We start from the raw sequence: 6881 nt of genomic DNA on the forward strand, positions 1-6881 counted from the left end.
TTAGTTCCGGACGACGAGCAGTAGAAAGGCTGTTCGTACCATTTTAAGTTACCTGGATTTTACTTAAACTGATATGTGGTACTTTTAAATAGTTATTGGTCATGAAACATTTCATGCTAACAAAGAACATCAAAATAACTAAGAGGTGAGGAACAGTAAGATGTGTCTGTGGAAAGGATACAGTTAATGCTTTAGGGGACAGCGTGAGATTGCTAGGGACTGAAGTCAGACCACATGTGTTAGCAAGTTCTGTACCATTTAGCTATATCCCCAGCCCACACAGCTGCCATTTTTGAATTTCTTTATATTCTTCTCCTGGGTTTTGATATGTTTCTATTATCTGTTACTTCATAAGGCTAACAGATTTCCTGAACTTTTTTTAAGCTTTATATTTTTTGTTATTAAAGATTTATTTATTTATTGTGTATATAGTGTTCTCTCTGCATGTTTGCCTGAATGCCAGAAGAGGGCATCAGATCTCACAATTGGTGGTTATGATGTCTTTATAGGCAGTTGTGAGTTGCCATGTGGTTGCTGGGAATTGGAATTCAGGAAGAACAGTCAGAGCCTTCTCTCCAGCTCCATTTTTTTTCTGTTATTTTTAATTATGTGTATGTGTTTGTATGTAGGTATGCTCGGGAGTGCAGATGCCCACGGGGGCTAGAGGTGCTGGGTCCCTCTAGAGCTGGCGTTATAGGTAGTTGTGAGCCGTCTGATGTGCTGGGAATTGAACTCTGGTCCTCTGGAAGAGCGGTGCATGCTTTTACCCCTGGGCCATCTCTCCAGCCCAGATTTTCTGAATTTTTAAAATCATAGTTTCCATGCGTGTATATCCTTAGGCAGTAATTATTTTGCCTGACTTTTGTGTATAGTATCACACGCTGTATATTTTTCTGTAGCATGCCTTTTTCACTCAGTGTTGTAGTCATTGTTTCTTAGCCTTTTTTTTCATTATTATTTTGCTAGTGGTTCTTTTTAATCAGGTTTCTTACTCCATAGTTTTAAAACATAGTTGGAGTTTCTTCAAAGCAAACGTTTACAGTCAAACGTAGTGACACAGCCTTTAATCCCAGCACTTGGGAGGCAGAGGCAGGCACATCTCTGTGAATTCAGGGCCAGCCTGGTCTACAGAGCGATTTCCAGGACAGGCTACAAAGCTACACAAAGAAACTTTGTCTTGAAGAACCAAAAAAAAATTCAGTTTCAGATTACACAGAAAAATTATTGTAAACTTTCATCAATGTCTGTCGTAGATTTTTCTGAATGATATTAATCTCTTATTCTTTCCCCTGATTTGAAGATTCTTGTTACAATTTTAAAGAGTAGCAGCCATGAAAAGGATTACTTATGTTTACTCTAGGATAAGGATTTTCTTGGAAGCATTTAGGGTAAGGGTTTCTTAGAACAGTTTTATGCTGTAAAAATTGATCTGAAGCCAAGTAGGTTGGTTGCAACTAAGTCAGCATAGTTCTGTAAATCTGGGAATTCTGTCTATTCAGGTATGGGTGTTTATTATGCTGGGTTCTGGGTTGATCCCCACGTTCTCTTCAGTGCTAGAGATGAAAGCTGGGGTCTCGCTACATGCTGCACAAGAGCTCTTACCTCTCGGCTACAGTCCCATCCACAGCTGGCTTCTGAGATGTGTTCTTGTGGGTCTTGGCATCATCCTTTTGAACATTAATCCGCTTCTCTAGAAGGGCTTTTCACACTCAGTCTTCTTAGTTAGTTAGCAGGGACTAAAGCAGCATTTGCGAGGGTCCTGTTTGAGCATTAGAAAGAAGTCAGTTACCTGTTCGCATCTCATAAACTGAATACCTGAGCGACGATGTATGTATGTCTGAGAGTGAATGATAAAGGTTTAGTGATAAAGTTTAGAGGAGGTGCTTTTCTGGATGGATTTACCGGTGAGGATGGGCTTTGGAATTCTGTCCACTCATCCTCAGATGGAAAAATGAAACCCATAGGTGCTTAGGTCACCAGTCATGACACAAAAGGTAAAAATTTATACCAGATGCAGCAGTTACAAATAATTTGTAACTGATATGAGAAAAAAATCCAAAAAACTTGAAACAAAATAAGCGGAATATTAGACATCTGGAAGCAAGCAGTATACAGTTTTAATTAATTTTATTTTTGTCACATGTAGCCAGACTTGCCTTGAACTTACTGTGTAGCTGAACTCTTAAACTGCCTTGAGCTCCTGATTCTTCTTTTTCATCTTCCAAGTGCTAGAATTACAAGCCTACACCACCACACTTAGTTTATACTGCTCTGGGCATCAAATTCAGGGCTTCATTCATGGTAGGCAATCAGTCACTCAACTGAGCTGCATTCCCAACCCATAAAATGGTTCTTTTAATAATTGCTAGGTCAGTTTTCTTCACCTAACTCCTAAGCAGGGTCATATTTTATTTTACATGAGTTTAAACATATTTCCTTTATGTCCTTATCTGGTTTCATATATATGTATGCTTGAAGAAGCGTAACTTGTTTTCTCTACTTCTAGCCATTAAACATAAACTTGAGGCCCTGTGATATAATGGACAGGTGTGAGGGTAGACGTTGGACTGTAGCTGCTAAGTTATAGCAGGAGGTCCTCATAGAGACAAGCTTAGGTGATGGGGATGGAACAAATACTTTTGGAACCACTTCAAACAAAAAGAATGACCACTGAAGTTCTTCCCAAGGGGGCCTGTCTACATAGACAGCTGTTCTGGGCTACCTGAGCTCAGCAAAGTAGAGTGAAATAAGATTTCTCTGTATAACAGTCCTGGCTGTCCTGGAACTCACTTTGTACACCAGGCTGGCCTCGATCTCACTGAGATCTGCCTGCCTCGGCCTCCCAAGTGCTGGGATTAAAGGGGTGCGCCACTACTGCCCAGCTAAGAGGTCCTATCTTTTATTTGATTTGATTTTTGATTTTGAGTCAAGATCTCTCTGTAGTTCTGGCTGTCCTGGAACCCATCATGTAGACCAGGCTGGCTTCAAGCTCCAGAGGTCCTCCTGTGTCTCTGCCTTCTGAGTGCTGGCATCAAAGTTATGTGCCACTGTGCCCGGCTTGAGAGTTTATATCCTGAAACTCCTGGGCAGCAAGGTTTGGGAGTTCTAACACAATACTCACAGGAGGCTGTGGGTGTGGAGTTGTAGGGGCTTTATAGGCTCCTCATAGAGTACCTAGAACACAAGCAAGAAAAAATAGGGCTGTAAGATGATGGTTCTAGAGGGTCAGAATATAGTTTAAGGACAGAGTGCCTGGTTGGCATGCACACAGCCCTGGGTTCCATGCCTAGTGCTGCAAAAGAAAGAGAGAAAGAAGAAAATGCCCCTAAGAAGAGGGAGGACATCTTGGCTTACTTCATTTGATAGTATTGCTCCTTTAAATAATTTATGTTTGGTTTGAGAGTAAACACAGTTGAGCTCAGGAAGGATAGTGTGTCTTCTAAATATTGCATTGCCCTCTTGGCTTTTTCACTGGAGAGTCAGGTAATTAGCAGACTCCATTTGAACCGAGCCTCTATCTGATGGCTAGCTAATCCGTTAGAGGCAGGTTTTCTGCTCTGAGATATCGATGGACTGATTGTGAGAGGAGCTGTAATGGAGGCAGGGAGTTGAACTGAGTTCCCAAGAGAGTCGTGGTCTTTGTTAGACTGATAGCAGTGAGGGCTGCTACATTAGTTACGAGCTGACAAAGGATTCCAGACAGACATGACATTTTACTTTCATTTATCCACACTTTCCCTTTTTTTGGCGCCAGGCCTGAAACTCAGGACCTTTGTGAGCAGAAAAGCTCCACCACTGTCTGGGTCCCACATCCCCAGCGCCCTCTCTGTTGCTTTTTGGAGACAGGGTCTCAAAAGACAACTAGTTGTTCATCAACTCTTAGTCTTCCTGCCTTCACCTGTGGCTGGGATGAGCTTTGCCATCACACCATTTCCAGACTAGCTGGTAGGCCGATAGGAGTCATTGTGTTAGAGAGAAGCGGTTAGGGGCCTGCAAGATGTCTCAGATGCCTAGGACACTCCATAAAGCCTGATGACTCAACTTCAGTCCCTAGCACCCACAGAGTGGGAGGAGAGAACTCCAGCACATTGTCCTCTGACCTCCGTGCATGTGCCGGGGTGTGCATACCCAATTAATAAATAAGTGTAAAAATTCTTAAGAAAACAGTGGTTACTTTTATTAGAATAATAGCAGAAAATGTTCAGAGAAAGAAAAACTTGCATTTAGATATATTATGATACATTTGGAAGCTGTTCCTGGTGTTTTACACCTTTAATCCCAACACAGAGACAGACCAGGCAGATCTCTGTGAGTTCAAGGCTAACCTGGTCTGCATAGCCAGTTCCTCCAGGCCTGCCAGGGCTACACTGTGAGATGGTCTCAAAGAAAAGAAAAATAGATACATTTAGGTGGGAGATGGTACAATTCCTATAAACCCAACACTCAGAAGTCTGAGGCAGGAGGATTTCAAGTTCAGGGTCAGCCTGGACTATGTGTTCTAGGCCATTTCAGACTAAGTAGCAAATCTCTGTCTTAAACAAAACAGAAGCTAGATGGTGGTGGCAGCACACCTTTAATCCCAGCATATGGGAGGCAGAGACAGGTTGATCTCTGTGAGTTCAAGGCCAGCCTGGTCTACAAAGTGAGTTTCTGGACAGCCAGGGCTGTTACACAGAGTGATTCTGTCTTAAAAACAAAAAACCAAAACAGAGCCCAGTCTGAACTGATCACGTAGCTCTGCGGACAAACTGTCTCTGCCTACAATAGCAAGGATGTACTTGTTAGAAACGTAGATCTCCTGAGGAGAGGTGTTGACTGAAACTGGTCAGGATGTTTGCTTCCTTCCTTTGTAATTTGGAGGATGTCTTATAGAGATGTTATTTCATGGCCTACCTGACTGCTAGCATACAGGTAGATGCGGAGGTGACCCATGCACCTGGTTGCCTAGGAGACAGCCTAATGTGTTTTCCCTCTCAATTGATGTGATAATATATAAGGTGTTTGGAGAATAAACAAGGGATCTTTTTGGAGAGAGATCTTGCCTGTGAAAGACGACCGTGTAAGTTGTGTCTGATTATTCCTCGCGACTCCGTTCCAGCCGAGTTAGGAAATCTGTGTTGGACCCACACAGGCTCTGACAGATTCTGTAGCTGTAGTTGGTTGTGAGCTGCCTTGTGGGTGCTGGGAATCAATCCCTGGTCCTCTGGAAGAGCAGTGAGCACTCTAATCACTGAGCTATCTTTCCATTCCTCTCAGCTGCTGGCCTGGGCTACCTGAGACCTTGTCTTAAAAGCAACAACAAAACAAAACAAAGGAGATACACACTTAGGAATACATTAAGATCCGTGTTGTGCTTAAGGCGCAGCTAGATGATAACATGAGAGGAAAGAGAAATGCGGTAGAATTGGGGCTGTCTCGCAGCGGTTGACCTCTGACTGCCCGTAAATTCCATGAGTTCTGCCACTGGTGGTTGTTTTCTTGGTCGTAAAGGGCTTTTTGTGACATTCATTATTGATGAAGGTTGGGAATTGTTGCTTGGCTTTACATTACCATCATGCTAATGGAGGCATATTGAGTTTGAAAGAGTTCCCACAGGAGTGGAGCTGGGGACGCCTGGGACCAGGATCCATATGAGGAATGGCAGTAAGGGGAGACTTGTCTCGAAGCTAAATAGTAACTCTGTTGGGCCTGGGGTGCGTGCAGCTCTGGCCGAGTGCATGTGTTCCTCTCTGAGTCCTGAGTTCCACACTCAGCACAGCTAAAGAGCTCCATTTTAGCACTGCAGAAAGTTACCACAGTGCTTGGTTGTCCCTGGTTTCTTCAGGCTCAATCTAATTGTAAGCTAACTGGTTATTTGAATACCTGTATAGCTGTCTTATTTAAGAAGAAAAAAGGCTGGACCACTGCAGTCTGCTACAGACAATAGAAGTATTATGTCATCAATTTCAAAATATATATTATTGATTATTTTATATGCATGGAGGTAAGGGACACCTCACAGGAATTAATTCTAGTCTGTCATGGCTGAACTTTCTATCCCTCGTGCAGAGTAAATTGTTTGCTCGTCCCTGCCTGCCTTTTATAGTTCTGTGCTTTGGTTAGACTGCATCTTTTTTGATGGCCTTTGCTGCCAGAATTTCATGATTTTTCTGCCATCACCTTGCCTTTTCACACCCAGAAAAAATTCTCCTCTGAACTCTCACTAGCACTTGGTACATGACTATGTTTCTGTATTTACTAAGTGACAGATTCCCAGAGTACACAATCTTGTTCTCATTTTTTTCTGTGTTTTGAGTTAATTGACTGTATGATGCACAGTGGAGTTGCCAAAATTCTCCCTTTTAGCAAGGCAGTGGCGCATGCGTCTTTAATCCCAGCACTTGGGAGGCAGAGGCAGAGGCAGATGAGTCTCGGAGTTCGAGGCCAGCCTGGTCTACAGAATGAGTTTTATGACAGCCATGGCTACACAGAGAAACCCTGTCTTGAAAAAACAGAACAAAAGCTTTCCCTTTTAGCAAGGTATGGGTGCAGGTGTGTTACGCCAGCACTCAGAAGGCTGAAAGAAGCCACTAAGAAAGCTTTGACTGTGGGAGAAAGAAAAGGTGTGATCATAGTTCAGTGTACGGAAACTTTTTTTCAATTAAAAATTAAAACAAAAATGTGTTTCGGGTGGGGGAAGAAGCTGGGGTAGAAGTGCTCCTTTTTCAAAAAAGGAAAAAGAAAATCTCCTTTGCATTTGCGCTCAGATAAGTACATTCTGTTCAGAAGCTGTATAGGTGGGGAGTTTCTCCTGAAACTTGATGGTAGACAGTTATTTTTCCTAGGTTGACAGTTTTTAAAATTAATGAGTCTGCTTGTGGATTCTCCCTCTTCTTTTTTAG

General features: G+C 42.7%; 1 protein-coding gene across 3 annotated transcripts in view; it reads left to right on the plus strand.

Moving 5' to 3' along the window:
• Bcl2l13 (BCL2 like 13) overlaps positions 1-6881 on the plus strand; it is a 48480-nt gene that overhangs the window by 35544 nt on the left and 6055 nt on the right. The window lies entirely within an intron of this gene.

Source organism: Microtus oregoni, unplaced genomic scaffold (genome assembly GCF_018167655.1).
Source record: "Microtus oregoni isolate MIOR12 unplaced genomic scaffold, Mior012 000002F_ref0000024, whole genome shotgun sequence".
In the NCBI taxonomy this organism is placed as follows: Eukaryota; Metazoa; Chordata; class Mammalia; order Rodentia; family Cricetidae; genus Microtus; species Microtus oregoni.